This window comes from Lissotriton helveticus, chromosome 6 (assembly GCF_964261635.1).
Source record: "Lissotriton helveticus chromosome 6, aLisHel1.1, whole genome shotgun sequence".
Classification (NCBI taxonomy): Eukaryota; Metazoa; Chordata; class Amphibia; order Caudata; family Salamandridae; genus Lissotriton; species Lissotriton helveticus.
The window spans coordinates 478,701,283-478,720,939 of record NC_136067.1 but is presented as its reverse complement, the minus strand read 5'-3'; positions in this window follow the sequence as shown (position 1 = coordinate 478,720,939).

Here is a 19,657-nt window from a genome sequence, read left to right as displayed (position 1 = left end):
CACCTTCTTTCAAACCTTCTCCTTTACTTTCCTTCCTGTCTCTTCCCTTCGTTTGCTCCTTCACTCTTTTCCCTTCCCTTACTCTCCTTACTCCACTTTACTAACTCCTTCTCTTACTCCCTCTGTCCTCTTCCTTCTTCACTCCCTTCCCTCATTCTCTCTCTGTTAGCCTCATTCTTTCCGTCCCCTTAGTCTCTCACACCTCTTCTGTCACGCTCACTCCGTATAACTCAGCCATACTCCCACACTCACCTTCTTTCAGACCTTCTCCTTTACTTCCTCTCTCTTCCCTTACTTCATTCCTTTACTCTTTTCCCTTCACTTACTCTCCTTACTCCACTTCACTAACTGCTTCTCTTACTCCCTCTGTCCTCTTACTTCTTCACTCCCCTTCCCTCATTCTCTCTCTGTTAGCCTCATTCTCTCCGTCCCCTTAGTCTCTCACACCTCTTCTGTCACGCTCACTCCCTATAACTCAGCCATACTCCCACAGTCACCTTCTTTCAAGCCTTCTCCTCTACTTTCCTTCCTGTCTCTTCCCTTCTTTCGCTCCTTCACTCTTTTCACTTCCCTTACTCTCCTTACTCCACTTCACTAACTCCTTCTCTTACTCCCTCTGTCCTCTTACTTCTTCACTCCCCTTCCCTCATTCTCTCTCTGTTAGCCTCATTCTCTCCGTCCCCTTAGTCTCTCAAATCTCTTCTGTCACGCTCACTCCCTATAACTCAGCCATACTCCCACAGTCACCTTCTTTCAAACCTTCTCCTCTACTTTCCTTCCTGTCTCTTCCCTTCTTTCGCTCCTTCACTCTTTTCACTTCCCTTACTCTCCTTACTCCACTTCACTAACTCCTTCTCCTACTCCCTCTGTCCGGTTAGTGCTACACTTTCCTTCCCTCATTCTCTCTCTGTTAGCTTCATTCTTTCCGTCCCCTTAGTCTCTCACACCTCTTCTGTGACGCTCACTCCGTATAACTCAGCCATACTCCCACACTCACCTTCTTTCAGACCTTCTCCTTTACTTCCTCTCTCTTCCCTTACTTCATTCCTTTACTCTTTTCCCTTCACTTACTCTCCTTACTCCACTTCACTAACTGCTTCTCTTACTCCCTCTGTCCTCTTACTTCTTCACTCCCCTTCCCTCATTCTCTCTCTGTTAGCCTCATTCTCTCCGTCCCCTTAGTCTCTCACACCTCTTCTGTCACGCTCACTCCCTATAACTCAGCCATACTCCCACAGTCACCTTCTTTCAAACCTTCTCCTCTACTTTCCTTCCTGTCTCTTCCCTTCTTTCGCTCCTTCACTCTTTTCACTTCCCTTACTCTCCTTACTCCACTTCACTAACTCCTTCTCTTACTCCCTCTGTCCTCTTACTTCTTCACTCCCCTTCCCTCATTCTCTCTCTGTTAGCCTCATTCTCTCCGTCCCCTTAGTCTCTCAAATCTCTTCTGTCACGCTCACTCCCTATAACTCAGCCATACTCCCACAGTCACCTTCTTTCAAACCTTCTCCTCTACTTTCCTTCCTGTCTCTTCCCTTCTTTCGCTCCTTCACTCTTTTCACTTCCCTTACTCTCCTTACTCCACTTCACTAACTCCTTCTCTTACTCCCTCTGTCCTCTTACTTCTACACTCCTCTTCCCTCATTCTCTCTCTGTTAGCCTCATTCTCTCCATCCCCTTAGTCTCTCATTCCTCTTCTGTCACGCTCACTCCCTATAACTCAGCCATACTCCCACACTCACCTTCTTTCAGACCTTCTCCTTTACTGTCCTTCCTCTCTCTTCCCATCCTTCGCTCCTTCACTCTTTTCCCTTCCTTTACTCTTCTTACTCCACTTCAGTAACTTCTTCTCTCAATCCCTCTGTCCTCTAACTTACTCACTCCCCTTCCCTCACTCTCTCTCTGTTACCCCTATTCTCTCCATCCTCTTAGTCCCTCACTCCTCTTCTGTTACGCTTACTCCCTATAACTCATCCACATTCCCCTTGTTCACTCCCCCTCTCCTCACTCACCTTCCACACTCACCTTCTTTCAGCCCCCCTACTTCACTTCCCTTCCCCTCTCATCCCTTTCTTTGCTTCCTCACTCATTTTCCTTTCGTCTCTCACTGCACTCCACTTCACTTACTCCTTTTGAATTTGTAAAGAATACAACTCTTTTTTGGAGAATTGGAGGTAGTTCTAAAAATAACTGGGTTTTTTCTTATTTTTTAGGTTTTTTTCTGAACAAAAACAAAAACAGGGAATGCAAAACTGGGCTGGGGAGGGCAGCGGTGTTCTTCCCTTTTTTGCGTGCAATGAGCTTGATACTCTGCTCACCATAGCAAAGCAGTTCATCACATTGCTTACACTTGATAGTGATGTCACTGAAAACAGGCTGAATGTTGGGGATCAGCTCCACTTCTCTTCTTCTCCCCGATGTTGTTGCTCCTCCAGTGGATGTTGAGGCACCATCCCTTGGGGGATTACGTGCCACGTCTCTGACACTCTCCCAGGCATAGTTCTGGGAGTGCCTCCGTTGAACATGGCGAATCATTGTAGAGTTGCCAAAACTGTATATTCTTCTAGGGTCTCCCCGTGAAAGCACAGTTTTGTAAATTTTGCACTCCACCTTTGGAGCATTAACCTTTTTCAATCCTGCTGGTATGGAGAAAAATTTCCATATAAAGTGCTCCTTCACCTTGGGCTGAGGAGGCTCTTCCTGGATGAAGTCATCTGAGTCCTCACTGCTGCTGGGTGGTCTGAGAGCCATTCTTTTCACTAAATGGAAGAACAGAAAGGAACAGGTTTCCACAGTGAAAGAAGAAGTGAAGGAAATGGGTGGGGTTTTCATTAGTTGTAAGAAAAACTGTTAACAACCAATGAAAAGAGTTATTTTAAGGTCACATGACTTGACGCGCTTACGCTGCGCGCATCTGAGCGCTTCTGGGGGCGCTTACGCAGCACGAACGTAGGCGCTTCCGGGGGAGCTTACGCAACGCGCCTAAATGACGTTTTGCTAGCTTTTCAGAAATGCATTTAAAGTTGAAATACGGTTATTTAAAATCAAATATACTTCTTTTATAAGTATGCTACTGAATGTCTTGCATTATTATTTAGTTTAAATACATACTTTTTTTTTATGCACGCGGAAATAGCGCTCTCGCTGCGCTCTCGGGTGAGCTTACCAGTGCGCGCACGCTGAGCGCTCCAATACAAAATGATGAAAAAAAAACTACATGAAAAATTCATTGAAAAAATTATTTTTGAAAAAAAAAAAATTAAGAGTTATAAAAAACAGCTATTAAAAAAAACTGTTAAAAAATCGTAGGTTACAAACTCGATATACAAAGGAATTAGCTTTTAAAAAACCTTTGAAATTCACTGAAAAAAACATAGGTTTCACAATCGTTATAGATAGGAATTAGCATTTACAAAAACCTATGAAATTCACTGAAGAAACCATAGGTTTCACCTTTGTTATAGTTAGGAATTAGCATTTAAAAAACCTTTGAAATTCACTGAAAAAACCATAGGTTTCACACCAGTTATAGTTGGCTAAACATTTTACTCATACAAAACCATTGAAATTCCCATGTTATAGTTAGTTGGACTCACTATAACTCGCGCGCCCGCAATCCACTGTTGATGATGTCACATACATGGTCAGTGACATCACTGATGACATCACTGATGACATCTCAAATGACATCACTGATGACATCACTGATGACATCATCCATGTGATAATACAATACACCTCCTCAAACACTAATCTAACCTTTGATACACCCAGTGTTAAATACAAACTACCATTCCTGAAACCATTGACACAGCAATACCAGTTACCACATACGCACTCACTGATTTCTAGGTCTACACACATATCCACTCATTCACCCATACAATCACTCATACATACAGTCACTCATCAATACAACACTATCATATGCACTCATAAACCTATACAGAGACTCACACACTGCCACTCATCCATGGAGTTTCTCACACACCTAGTCAGTCATGTAAAGAATCAATCACACTCCCATATCCTCATCTATACAGTTATACACACAAAACCATACTTATTTAAACATAGACTAACACATACTTACTCTCTTTTACAATCACTGATACAAGTACACATTGATAGATACAGTCACTTATGCAATCACAGGCTGTCATATATAGTCATTTTTATATGCCAACTCTCACATGCACTGTGTTTTACATATGTACTTACTTGGATATGTAGCACTGAGATATCCATTCACTCACCAACACACCCATGCACACAGTAAACCACATATACAGCTGTTTCCACATGCACTCTTGAACCCATACACCAAGTGAATCAACTGCTCACACATCTATGCACAGAGTCACAGACCTCTCAGCCACCTCCACACACACTCACCCTCACATACAAATACTGGGGTTACCAATCAATAACCCATATAGCCAGTCATATAGCTACTAATCAATACATGCAGCAGCTTACACAACAACAGACATAATGATGCACACATTCTAACAGTTTAGTCACTCACCCATGTATTCAGTAAGACACATTTAATCTCCCACTCATACAGTCAGTCACGCACCTACTAAATCCATTATCCAGACACTCATACATACACTCATTCTTCAATATGTTAAACACATTTTTAATTTACAGGAACACACATTCACTGGATGATGTCATCAGTGATGTCATCAGTGATGTCATTTGAGATGTCATCAGTGATGTCATCAGTGATGTCACTGACCATGTCATGAATGATGTAATAATTGACATCATCAACAGTGGATTGCGGGCGCGCGAGTTATAGTGAGTCCAACTAACTATAACGTGGGAATTTCAATGGTTTTGTATGAGTAAAATGTTTAGCTAACTAAAACTGGTGTGAAATCTATGGTTTTTTCAGTGAATTTCAAAGGTTTTTTAAATGCTAATTCCTAACTATAACAAATGTGAAACCTATGGTTTTTTCAGTGAATATATATGCCACAAAGCGTTTCACGAACTGTGAGGACTGGTTTGTGCTGTGCTCAATAAATCCCCTGTTGGTATCCGGAGCTGTGTCCTGCTTGTTTTCAGTTGAGAGAAGCAGTGGTATGGATCTATAATGCCGGTTTGCTGATACCGGCTTAAGGACACACCCTCTCGTTCTGGTGCTCCGCATTCACTCAGCAAATCTTTCGGTGTCAGTACTAACAGTGCTAAAATGCGGCGCCCCCCCAAAAGACTAGTCATTGCCAATTGGCGGTTATTTGAGTGCGGGGAGAGAGTAGGCAGTATGCATGCTGCCTGATAAGGATACCGGCAGAGGTAGAGCGGGACGAATCTATCAGGACATTGTCTGCGAGTGCTGTGCCCAGCGCCCTGAACTTGGGGCATCACTTGGTGTTTTGGGTCGGCTTCACTGTATGCTGGACCCAGTTGGACTACAGCACCCAGCATGCACTTTGCCCTGATCCACAACCACACCGGCGCAAGGAGGAGGAGCCGGGAGACTGCCTTAAGGGAGGGGTCTCTGAGTCCAGGGATGTGACCACCAGCCTGTGAGACCGGCACTGATGACGGCCGAATCTGGCTAGAAACGCGTCTGCCACAAAGCGTTTCATGGACTGCGAGGACTGGTTTGTGCTGTGCTCAACAAATCCCCTGTTGCCACAAAGCGTTTCACGAACTGTGAGGACTGGTTTGTGCTGTGCTCAATAAATCCCCTGTTGGTATCCGGAGCTGTGTCCTGCTTGTTTTCAGTGGAGAGAAGCAGTGGTATGGATCTATAATGCCGGTTTGCTGATACCGGCTTAAGGACACACCCTCTCGTTCTGGTGCTCCGCATTCACTCAGCAAATCTTTCGGTGTCAGTACTAACAGTGCTAAAATGCGGCGCCCCCCCAAACGACTAGTCATTGCCAATTGGCGGTTATTTGAGTGCGGGGAGAGAGTAGGCAGTATGCATGCTGCCTGATAAGGATACCGGCAGAGGTAGAGCGGGACGATTCTATCAGGACATTGTCTGCGAGTGCTGTGCCCAGCGCCCTGAACTTGGGGCATCACTTGGTGTTTTGGGTCGGCTTCACTGTATGCTGGACCCAGTTGGACTACAGCACCCAGCATGCACTTTGCCCTGATCCACAACCACACCGGCGCAAGGAGGAGGAGCCGGGAGACTGCCTTAAGGGAGGGGTCTCTGAGTCCAGGGATGTGACCACCAGCCTGTGAGACCGGCACTGATGACGGCCGAATCTGGCTAGAAACGCGTCTGCCACAAAGCGTTTCATGGACTGCGAGGACTGGTTTGTGCTGTGCTCAACAAATCCCCTGTTGCCACAAAGCGTTTCACGAACTGTGAGGACTGGTTTGTGCTGTGCTCAATAAATCCCCTGTTGGTATCCGGAGCTGTGTCCTGCTTGTTTTCAGTGGAGAGAAGCAGTGGTATGGATCTATAATGCCAGTTTGCTGATACCGGCTTAAGGACACACCCTCTCGTTCTGGTGCTCCGCATTCACTCAGAAAATCTTTCGGTGTCAGTACTAACAGTGCTAAAATGCGGCGCCCCCCCAAAAGACTAGTCATTGCCAATTGGCGGTTATTTGAGTGCGGGGAGAGAGTAGGCAGTATGCATGCTGCCTGATAAGGATACCGGCAGAGGTAGAGCGGGACGAATCTATCAGGACATTGTCTGCGAGTGCTGTGCCCAGCGCCCTGAACTTGGGGCATCACTTGGTGTTTTGGGTCGGCTTCACTGTATGCTGGACCCAGTTGGACTACAGCACCCAGCATGCACTTTGCCCTGATCCACAACCACACCGGCGCAAGGAGGAGGAGCCGGGAGACTGCCTTAAGGGAGGGGTCTCTGAGTCCAGGGATGTGACCACCAGCCTGTGAGACCGGCACTGATGACGGCCGAATCTGGCTAGAAACGCGTCTGCCACAAAGCGTTTCATGGACTGCGAGGACTGGTTTGTGCTGTGCTCAACAAATCCCCTGTTGCCACAAAGCGTTTCACGAACTGTGAGGACTGGTTTGTGCTGTGCTCAATAAATCCCCTGTTGGTATCCGGAGCTGTGTCCTGCTTGTTTTCAGTGGAGAGAAGCAGTGGTATGGATCTATAATGCCGGTTTGCTGATACCGGCTTAAGGACACACCCTCTCGTTCTGGTGCTCCGCATTCACTCAGCAAATCTTTCGGTGTCAGTACTAACAGTGCTAAAATGCGGCGCCCCCCCAAACGACTAGTCATTGTCAATTGGCGGTTATTTGAGTGCGGGGAGAGAGTAGGCAGTATGCATGCTGCCTGATAAGGATACCGGCAGAGGTAGAGCGGGACGATTCTATCAGGACATTGTCTGCGAGTGCTGTGCCCAGCGCCCTGAACTTGGGGCATCACTTGGTGTTTTGGGTCGGCTTCACTGTATGCTGGACCCAGTTGGACTACAGCACCCAGCATGCACTTTGCCCTGATCCACAACCACACCGGCGCAAGGAGGAGGAGCCGGGAGACTGCCTTAAGGGAGGGGTCTCTGAGTCCAGGGATGTGACCACCAGCCTGTGAGACCGGCACTGATGACGGCCGAATCTGGCTAGAAACGCGTCTGCCACAAAGCGTTTCATGGACTGCGAGGACTGGTTTGTGCTGTGCTCAACAAATCCCCTGTTGCCACAAAGCGTTTCACGAACTGTGAGGACTGGTTTGTGCTGTGCTCAATAAATCCCCTGTTGGTATCCGGAGCTGTGTCCTGCTTGTTTTCAGTGGAGAGAAGCAGTGGTATGGATCTATAATGCCAGTTTGCTGATACCGGCTTAAGGACACACCCTCTCGTTCTGGTGCTCCGCATTCACTCAGCAAATCTTTCGGTGTCAGTACTAACAGTGCTAAAATGCGGCGCCCCCCCAAACGACTAGTCATTGCCAATTGGCGGTTATTTGAGTGCGGGGAGAGAGTAGGCAGTATGCATGCTGCCTGATAAGGATACCGGCAGAGGTAGAGTGGGACGATTCTATCAGGACATTGTCTGCGAGTGCTGTGCCCAGCGCCCTGAACTTGGGGCATCACTTGGTGTTTTGGGTCGGCTTCACTGTATGCTGGACCCAGTTGGACTACAGCACCCAGCATGCACTTTGCCCTGATCCACAACCACACCGGCGCAAGGAGGAGGAGCCGGGAGACTGCCTTAAGGGAGGGGTCTCTGAGTCCAGGGATGTGACCACCAGCCTGTGAGACCGGCACTGATGACGGCCGAATCTGGCTAGAAACGCGTCTGCCACAAAGCGTTTCATGGACTGCGAGGACTGGTTTGTGCTGTGCTCAACAAATCCCCTGTTGCCACAAAGCGTTTCACGAACTGTGAGGACTGGTTTGTGCTGTGCTCAATAAATCCCCTGTTGGTATCCGGAGCTGTGTCCTGCTTGTTTTCAGTGGAGAGAAGCAGTGGTATGGATCTATAATGCCAGTTTGCTGATACCGGCTTAAGGACACACCCTCTCGTTCTGGTGCTCCGCATTCACTCAGAAAATCTTTCGGTGTCAGTACTAACAGTGCTAAAATGCGGCGCCCCCCCAAAAGACTAGTCATTGCCAATTGGCGGTTATTTGAGTGCGGGGAGAGAGTAGGCAGTATGCATGCTGCCTGATAAGGATACCGGCAGAGGTAGAGCGGGACGAATCTATCAGGACATTGTCTGCGAGTGCTGTGCCCAGCGCCCTGAACTTGGGGCATCACTTGGTGTTTTGGGTCGGCTTCACTGTATGCTGGACCCAGTTGGACTACAGCACCCAGCATGCACTTTGCCCTGATCCACAACCACACCGGCGCAAGGAGGAGGAGCCGGGAGACTGCCTTAAGGGAGGGGTCTCTGAGTCCAGGGATGTGACCACCAGCCTGTGAGACCGGCACTGATGACGGCCGAATCTGGCTAGAAACGCGTCTGCCACAAAGCGTTTCATGGACTGCGAGGACTGGTTTGTGCTGTGCTCAACAAATCCCCTGTTGCCACAAAGCGTTTCACGAACTGTGAGGACTGGTTTGTGCTGTGCTCAATAAATCCCCTGTTGGTATCCGGAGCTGTGTCCTGCTTGTTTTCAGTGGAGAGAAGCAGTGGTATGGATCTATAATGCCGGTTTGCTGATACCGGCTTAAGGACACACCCTCTCGTTCTGGTGCTCCGCATTCACTCAGCAAATCTTTCGGTGTCAGTACTAACAGTGCTAAAATGCGGCGCCCCCCCAAACGACTAGTCATTGCCAATTGGCGGTTATTTGAGTGCGGGGAGAGAGTAGGCAGTATGCATGCTGCCTGATAAGGATACCGGCAGAGGTAGAGCGGGACGATTCTATCAGGACATTGTCTGCGAGTGCTGTGCCCAGCGCCCTGAACTTGGGGCATCACTTGGTGTTTTGGGTCGGCTTCACTGTATGCTGGACCCAGTTGGACTACAGCACCCAGCATGCACTTTGCCCTGATCCACAACCACACCGGCGCAAGGAGGAGGAGCCGGGAGACTGCCTTAAGGGAGGGGTCTCTGAGTCCAGGGATGTGACCACCAGCCTGTGAGACCGGCACTGATGACGGCCGAATCTGGCTAGAAACGCGTCTGCCACAAAGCGTTTCATGGACTGCGAGGACTGGTTTGTGCTGTGCTCAACAAATCCCCTGTTGCCACAAAGCGTTTCACGAACTGTGAGGACTGGTTTGTGCTGTGCTCAATAAATCCCCTGTTGGTATCCGGAGCTGTGTCCTGCTTGTTTTCAGTGGAGAGAAGCAGTGGTATGGATCTATAATGCCAGTTTGCTGATACCGGCTTAAGGACACACCCTCTCGTTCTGGTGCTCCGCATTCACTCAGCAAATCTTTCGGTGTCAGTACTAACAGTGCTAAAATGCGGCGCCCCCCCAAACGACTAGTCATTGCCAATTGGCGGTTATTTGAGTGCGGGGAGAGAGTAGGCAGTATGCATGCTGCCTGATAAGGATACCGGCAGAGGTAGAGTGGGACGATTCTATCAGGACATTGTCTGCGAGTGCTGTGCCCAGCGCCCTGAACTTGGGGCATCACTTGGTGTTTTGGGTCGGCTTCACTGTATGCTGGACCCAGTTGGACTACAGCACCCAGCATGCACTTTGCCCTGATCCACAACCACACCGGCGCAAGGAGGAGGAGCCGGGAGACTGCCTTAAGGGAGGGGTCTCTGAGTCCAGGGATGTGACCACCAGCCTGTGAGACCGGCACTGATGACGGCCGAATCTGGCTAGAAACGCGTCTGCCACAAAGCGTTTCATGGACTGCGAGGACTGGTTTGTGCTGTGCTCAACAAATCCCCTGTTGCCACAAAGCGTTTCACGAACTGTGAGGACTGGTTTGTGCTGTGCTCAATAAATCCCCTGTTGGTATCCGGAGCTGTGTCCTGCTTGTTTTCAGTGGAGAGAAGCAGTGGTATGGATCTATAATGCCGGTTTGCTGATACCGGCTTAAGGACACACCCTCTCGTTCTGGTGTGACACACCCTCTCGTTCTGGTGCTCCGCATTCACTCAGCAAATCTTTCGGTGTCAGTACTAACAGTGCTAAAATGCGGCGCCCCCCCAAACGACTAGTCATTGCCAATTGGCGGTTATTTGAGTGCGGGGAGAGAGTAGGCAGTATGCATGCTGCCTGATAAGGATACCGGCAGAGGTAGAGCGGGACGATTCTATCAGGACATTGTCTGCGAGTGCTGTGCCCAGCGCCCTGAACTTGGGGCATCACTTGGTGTTTTCGGTCAGCTTCACTGTATGCTGGACCCAGTTGGACTACAGCACCCAGCATGCACTTTGCCCTGATCCACAACCACACCGGCACAAGGAGGAGGAGCCGGGAGACTGCCTTAATGGAGGGGTCTCTGAGTCCAGGGATGTGACCACCAGCCTATGAGACCGGCACTGATGACGGCCGAATCTGGCTAGAAACGCGTCTGCCACAAAGCGTTTCATGGACTGCGAGGACTGGTTTGTGCTGTGCTCAACAAATCCCCTGTTGCCACAAAGCGTTTCACGAACTGTGAGGACTGGTTTGTGCTGTGCTCAATAAATCCCCTGTTGGTATCCGGAGCTGTGTCCTGCTTGTTTTCAGTGGAGAGAAGCAGTGGTATGGATCTATAATGCCGGTTTGCTGATACCGGCTTAAGGACACACCCTCTCGTTCTGGTGCTCCGCATTCACTCAGCAAATCTTTCGGTGTCAGTACTAACAGTGCTAAAATGCGGCGCCCCCCCAAACGACTAGTCATTGCCAATTGGCGGTTATTTGAGTGCGGGGAGAGAGTAGGCAGTATGCATGCTGCCTGATAAGGATACCGGCAGAGGTAGAGCGGGACGATTCTATCAGGACATTGTCTGCGAGTGCTGTGCCCAGCGCCCTGAACTTGGGGCATCACTTGGTGTTTTGGGTCGGCTTCACTGTATGCTGGACCCAGTTGGACTACAGCACCCAGCATGCACTTTGCCCTGATCCACAACCACACCGGCGCAAGGAGGAGGAGCCGGGAGACTGCCTTAAGGGAGGGGTCTCTGAGTCCAGGGATGTGACCACCAGCCTGTGAGACTGGCACTGATGACGGCCGAATCTGGCTAGAAACGCGTCTGCCACAAAGCGTTTCATGGACTGCGAGGACTGGTTTGTGCTGTGCTCAACAAATCCCCTGTTGCCACAAAGCGTTTCACGAACTGTGAGGACTGGTTTGTGCTGTGCTCAATAAATCCCCTGTTGGTATCCGGAGCTGTGTCCTGCTTGTTTTCAGTGGAGAGAAGCAGTGGTATGGATCTATAATGCCAGTTTGCTGATACCGGCTTAAGGACACACCCTCTCGTTCTGGTGCTCCGCATTCACTCAGCAAATCTTTCGGTGTCAGTACTAACAGTGCTAAAATGCGGCGCCCCCCCAAACGACTAGTCATTGCCAATTGGCGGTTATTTGAGTGCGGGGAGAGAGTAGGCAGTATGCATGCTGCCTGATAAGGATACCGGCAGAGGTAGAGCGGGACGATTCTATCAGGACATTGTCTGCGAGTGCTGTGCCCAGCGCCCTGAACTTGGGGCATCACTTGGTGTTTTGGGTCGGCTTCACTGTATGCTGGACCCAGTTGGACTACAGCACCCAGCATGCACTTTGCCCTGATCCACAACCACACCGGCGCAAGGAGGAGGAGCCGGGAGACTGCCTTAAGGGAGGGGTCTCTGAGTCCAGGGATGTGACCACCAGCCTGTGAGACCGGCACTGATGACGGCCGAATCTGGCTAGAAACGCGTCTGCCACAAAGCGTTTCATGGACTGCGAGGACTGGTTTGTGCTGTGCTCAACAAATCCCCTGTTGCCACAAAGCGTTTCACGAACTGTGAGGACTGGTTTGTGCTGTGCTCAATAAATCCCCTGTTGGTATCCGGAGCTGTGTCCTGCTTGTTTTCAGTGGAGAGAAGCAGTGGTATGGATCTATAATGCCGGTTTGCTGATACCGGCTTAAGGACACACCCTCTCGTTCTGGTGTGACACACCCTCTCGTTCTGGTGCTCCGCATTCACTCAGCAAATCTTTCGGTGTCAGTACTAACAGTGCTAAAATGCGGCGCCCCCCCAAACGACTAGTCATTGCCAATTGGCGGTTATTTGAGTGCGGGGAGAGAGTAGGCAGTATGCATGCTGCCTGATAAGGATACCGGCAGAGGTAGAGCGGGACGATTCTATCAGGACATTGTCTGCGAGTGCTGTGCCCAGCGCCCTGAACTTGGGGCATCACTTGGTGTTTTCGGTCAGCTTCACTGTATGCTGGACCCAGTTGGACTACAGCACCCAGCATGCACTTTGCCCTGATCCACAACCACACTGGCACAAGGAGGAGGAGCCGGGAGACTGCCTTAATGGAGGGGTCTCTGAGTCCAGGGATGTGACCACCAGCCTGTGAGACCGGCACTGATGACGGCCGAATCTGGCTAGAAACGCGTCTGCCACAAAGCGTTTCATGGACTGCGAGGACTGGTTTGTGCTGTGCTCAACAAATCCCCTGTTGCCACAAAGCGTTTCACGAACTGTGAGGACTGGTTTGTGCTGTGCTCAATAAATCCCCTGTTGGTATCCGGAGCTGTGTCCTGCTTGTTTTCAGTGGAGAGAAGCAGTGGTATGGATCTATAATGCCGGTTTGCTGATACCGGCTTAAGGACACACCCTCTCGTTCTGGTGCTCCGCATTCACTCAGCAAATCTTTCGGTGTCAGTACTAACAGTGCTAAAATGCGGCGCCCCCCCAAACGACTAGTCATTGCCAATTGGCGGTTATTTGAGTGCGGGGAGAGAGTAGGCAGTATGCATGCTGCCTGATAAGGATACCGGCAGAGGTAGAGCGGGACGATTCTATCAGGACATTGTCTGCGAGTGCTGTGCCCAGCGCCCTGAACTTGGGGCATCACTTGGTGTTTTGGGTCGGCTTCACTGTATGCTGGACCCAGTTGGACTACAGCACCCAGCATGCACTTTGCCCTGATCCACAACCACACCGGCGCAAGGAGGAGGAGCCGGGAGACTGCCTTAAGGGAGGGGTCTCTGAGTCCAGGGATGTGACCACCAGCCTGTGAGACTGGCACTGATGACGGCCGAATCTGGCTAGAAACGCGTCTGCCACAAAGCGTTTCATGGACTGCGAGGACTGGTTTGTGCTGTGCTCAACAAATCCCCTGTTGCCACAAAGCGTTTCACGAACTGTGAGGACTGGTTTGTGCTGTGCTCAATAAATCCCCTGTTGGTATCCGGAGCTGTGTCCTGCTTGTTTTCAGTGGAGAGAAGCAGTGGTATGGATCTATATTGCCGGTTTGCTGATACCGGCTTAAGGACACACCCTCTCGTTCTGGTGCTCCGCATTCACTCAGCAAATCTTTCGGTGTCAGTACTAACAGTGCTAAAATGCGGCGCCCCCCCAAACGACTAGTCATTGCCAATTGGCGGTTATTTGAGTGCGGGGAGAGAGTAGGCAGTATGCATGCTGCCTGATAAGGATACCGGCAGAGGTAGAGCGGGACGATTCTATCAGGACATTGTCTGCGAGTGCTGTGCCCAGCGCCCTGAACTTGGGGCATCACTTGGTGTTTTGGGTCGGCTTCACTGTATGCTGGACCCAGTTGGACTACAGCACCCAGCATGCACTTTGCCCTGATCCACAACCACACCGGCGCAAGGAGGAGGAGCCGGGAGACTGCCTTAAGGGAGGGGTCTCTGAGTCCAGGGATGTGACCACCAGCCTGTGAGACCGGCACTGATGACGGCCGAATCTGGCTAGAAACGCGTCTGCCACAAAGCGTTTCATGGACTGCGAGGACTGGTTTGTGCTGTGCTCAACAAATCCCCTGTTGCCACAAAGCGTTTCACGAACTGTGAGGACTGGTTTGTGCTGTGCTCAATAAATCCCCTGTTGGTATCCGGAGCTGTGTCCTGCTTGTTTTCAGTGGAGAGAAGCAGTGGTATGGATCTATAATGCCGGTTTGCTGATACCGGCTTAAGGACACACCCTCTCGTTCTGGTGCTCCGCATTCACTAAGCAAATCTTTCGGTGTCAGTACTGACAGTGCTAAAATGCGGCGCCCCCCCAAACGACTAGTCATTGCCAATTGGCGGTTATTTGAGTGCGGGGAGAGAGTAGGCAGTATGCATGCTGCCTGATAAGGATACCGGCAGAGGTAGAGCGGGACGATTCTATCAGGACATTGTCTGCGAGTGCTGTGCCCAGCTCCCTGAACTTGGGGCATCACTTGGTGTTTTGGGTCAGCTTCACTGTATGCTGGACCCAGTTGGACTACAGCACCCAGCATGCACTTTGCCCTGATCCACAACCACACCGGCGCAAGGAGGAGGAGCCGGGAGACTGCCTTAAGGGAGGGGTCTCTGAGTCCAGGGATGTGACCACCAGCCTGTGAGACCGGCACTGATGACGGCCGAATCTGGCTAGAAACGCGTCTGCCACAAAGCGTTTCAAGGACTGCGAGGACTGGTTTGTGCTGTGCTCAACAAATCCCCTGTTGCCACAAAGCGTTTCACGAACTGTGAGGACTGGTTTGTGCTGTGCTCAATAAATCCCCTGTTGGTATCCGGAGCTGTGTCCTGCTTGTTTTCAGTGGAGAGAAGCAGTGGTATGGATCTATAATGCCGGTTTGCCGATACCGGCTTAAGGACAAACCCTCTCGTTCTGGTGCTCCGCATTCACTCAGCAAATCTTTCGGTGTCAGTACTAACAGTGCTAAAATGCGGCGCCCCCCCAAACGACTAGTCATTGCCAATTGGCGGTTATTTGAGTGCGGGGAGAGAGTAGGCAGTATGCATGCTGCCTGATAAGGATACCGGCAGAGGTAGAGCGGGACGATTCTATCAGGACATTGTCTGCGAGTGCTGTGCCCAGCGCCCTGAATTTGGGGCATCACTTGGTGTTTTGGGTCGGCTTCACTGTATGCTGGACCCAGTTGGACTACAGCACCCAGCATGCACTTTGCCCTGATCCACAACCACACCGGCGCAAGGAGGAGGAGCTGGGAGACTGCCTTAAGGGAGGGGTCTCTGAGTCCAGGGATGTGACCACCAGCCTGTGAGACCGGCACTGATGACGGCCGAATCTGGCTAGAAACGCGTCTGCCACAAAGCGTTTCATGGACTGCGAGGACTGGTTTGTGCTGTACTCAACAAATCCCCTGTTGCCACAAAGCGTTTCACGAACTGTGAGGACTGGTTTGTGCTGTGCTCAATAAATCCCCTGTTGGTATCCGGAGCTGTGTCCTGCTTGTTTTCAGTGGAGGGAAGCAGTGGTATGGATCTATAATGCCGGTTTGCTGATACCGGCTTAAGGACACACCCTCTCGTTCTGGTGCTCCGCATTCACTCAGCAAATCTTTCGGTGTCAGTACTAACAGTGCTAAAATGCGGCGCCCCCCCAAACGACTAGTCATTGCCAATTGGCGGTTATTTGAGTGCGGGGAGAGAGTAGGCAGTATGCATGCTGCCTGATAAGGATACCGGCAGAGGTAGAGCGGGACGATTCTATCAGGACATTGTCTGCGAGTGCTGTGCCCAGCGCCCTGAACTTGGGGCATCACTTGGTGTTTTGGGTCGGCTTCACTGTATGCTGGACCCAGTTGGACTACAGCACCCAGCATGCACTTTGCCTTGATCCACAACCACACCGGCGCAAGGAGGAGGAGCCGGCAGACTGCCTTAAGGGAGGGGTCGCTGAGTCCAGGGATGTGACCACCAGCCTGTGAGACCGGCACTGATGACGGCCGAATCTGGCTAGAAACGCGTCTGCCACAAAGCGTTTCATGGACTGCGAGGACTGGTTTGTGCTGTGCTCAACAAATCCCCTGTTGCCACAAAGCGTTTCACGAACTGTGAGGACTGGTTTGTGCTGTGCTCAATAAATCCCCTGTTGGTATCCGGAGCTGTGTCCTGCTTGTTTTCAGTGGAGAGAAGCAGTGGTATGGATCTATAATGCCGGTTTGCTGATACCGGCTTAAGGACACACCCTCTCGTTCTGGTGCTCCGCATTCACTCAGCAAATCTTTCGGTGTCAGTACTAACAGTGCTAAAATGCGGCGCCCCCCCAAACGACTAGTCATTGCCAATTGGCGGTTATTTGAGTGCGGGGAGAGAGTAGGCAGTATGCATGCTGCCTGATAAGGATACCGGCAGAGGTAGAGCGGGACGATTCTATCAGGACATTGTCTGCGAGTGCTGTGCCCAGCGCCCTGAACTTGGGGCATCACTTGGTGTTTTGGGTCGGCTTCACTGTATGCTGGACCCAGTTGGACTACAGCACCCAGCATGCACTTTGCCCTGATCCACAACCACACCGGCGCAAGGAGGAGGAGCCGGGAGACTGCCTTAAGGGAGGGGTCTCTGAGTCCAGGGATGTGACCACCAGCCTGTGAGACCGGCACTGATGACGGCCGAATCTGGCTAGAAACGCGTCTGCCACAAAGCGTTTCATGGACTGCGAGGACTGGTTTGTGCTGTGCTCAACAAATCCCCTGTTGCCACAAAGCGTTTCACGAACTGTGAGGACTGGTTTGTGCTGTGCTCAATAAATCCCCTGTTGGTATCCGGAGCTGTGTCCTGCTTGTTTTCAGTGGAGAGAAGCAGTGGTATGGATATATATATATATATATATATATATATATATATATATATATATATATATATATATATATATATATATATATATATATATATGAACCAAAAAATCTTCACTACCTCCGCTACCTCAGCGAAATGAAGACACGGACCACAGGCTGTCGGCAAGGTAGATTTAATTAAGAACCTCTCAACGGGCGACGCGTTTCGAGCAACAAGTGCTCTTGTTCACACAATATATATATGTTTCCTCAAAATTGCTCCTTCCGACTGCTGAGAATCCGAGGGAGGTGGTGCACATGCCGGCAGAGCGTGCTAGTAGTTAATCCACAACGAAAGTTCCCAATGCTGTGCGCTCTCAGTGACACAGGCTCCACAAGAGTCCAAAGTTCCAAGGGGGTTTATTCACAACATGTTTCGGCTTACAGAGAAGCCTTGATCACGTGAATGTATGTGCACAAACCAGAACTGATAAAGCATTGAGCAGAAACATGAACACAAACATATGAGTGAAATCCATTTCATACAGTTAAAACGTTTGGCAGCCATCTTGAAATGTGTGTTTGAGCCTCTCAGTATGTACATAAAATTGCAAAAATTACAGTGCAGGCTTGGATACTGTTACAAAGTATGAATCTTCAAGAAGTCAGGTAATTGATTCCAAGTAGTAACTTTATTTGTAGGTAAGTTCCAGGAAGCTTAAGGTGAAGCCAAGATGGTAATTAGGCTATAAAGTATGCCCCACCAGGGGTAGTATATCCTTCCTGCTCAGCCTGCTAACATCAACTGACAAAATCATGCACTCAACATTTTATGCAGTCATCAGGTTCCATGCACAACTAGGCTGAACAGGAGGAAAGGGCAAAGAAATAAGAAGAGCGTGAAATGAGCTCACAAAAGATACCATGAGAGACAAAACTCAAATAAATGCAGTCTCAATGCAAATGTAAATCCCATACGCCAATGTGCAAAGAATCATTATTTACCATGACATAGGTTGCACACCCACATATCGGATCTACCCCGGATTTCGTGTGTGGGCTTAAATAAATAAATAAATACCCATGCGGTATGACTATCATTGGCACAAGAAATAACAACAAAAATGCGATTAAATGTAATTGTCAGCTTATAAATACGCGAGTGGTAGGTATTAAGAACCTACCTGCACTCATCTGCTCGTGCCCGCAGACAAGTCGCTCATAGGCGTGGAAGTGATGCACTGCCCGAATGTAATCCATGGTCTCGTTGTTACTGTTGAGACCTGTGCCAGATCTCGAGTGTTAAATTGTAGACACAAAACGGCATATTAGATGTCATCTCCATATGGTATACTGTTTTTAAGTGATTTTTGGTGTCTTCTGTTTGCCTCAAGTACAGAGTTCCCTGCTGTGTCTTTCCTATATAGGGACGTACAAATTTTGTTCTCCCTTACAAATACTCTTAAGTCAGGGAATAACACTTCTATTGAGCTGATATCTCCGCTAAAATGCAAATAAAAAGAGTTATTATTCAATGCCAAAATGTACTTCTCTGCTTCATATTTTGGTCCCTTCCACAAAATAAACAAATCATTAACGTATCTGTACCTTGCGGTGATACAGCTAACCCAGAGATTATGTTGGTCGGACCAGGCCAAAACACACAAGATGATGGACGGAATGTTGCACAATGGCAAAACATTCACGACCAGTAACAGATCTGGGTTTAATCCTTCGTTATTTTGCTCACCAATCCACCCCAGTTCAGACATTGCCATATGCAAATCAGTCTTGACCCTGTGACTCATGGGAACAGTCCAACCCGAACTGCCAAGCCATGTCCTTCCAGGACCAGGCCACCCGCTTCTCCCACCAGCCAACGAACAAATATATATATATATAACTCTTATAAATTTTTTAAACCACTCATAGTCACCGTAGGATGTTATCACTGATGTCATCATGACGTCATTTGAGATGTCATCAATGTTGTCACTAACCATGTAATGAGTGATGTAATATGTGAGGGCATACGAAGTGCATGGGAGAGCGAGTTAGTAAACTCAGGTAACTATAACGGCTGAATTTCTATTGTTTTGTACAAGTGAAATGTCAGCCTAACAATAACGTCCTTGTAATCTAGTTTTTTTCTTCACTAAATATATATAGATAGATACTTATACATGTGTGTGGGTAAGTGTACATAAATGTGTGTGGAAGTGCTCATATATATATAGGATTGCGTGTGTACATATAAGGATAACAGCCTCTACAATGACAAATTAGTTTTAAAGGTACAATGATGTAATACAACGTTCTTTAAGTTCAATACGTTGTTTTGTAGGTATGCATTTTAAACACATTTTTTGTAAAGTCTGCAATCCGGTGGTTGTAACCCATGGAATGCTGATGTAAATGGTGAAGAATGGATGTAGAGTGGGTGTGGACCATGAAGTGTGGAAACTGGGTGTGCAGAGTAGAGTTCATGTGAAGGCTGGAGAGTGCATGTGGAGGGTGGGGAGTTATATACAGAGTGGATAGCGGAGCTGGAGAGAGGAT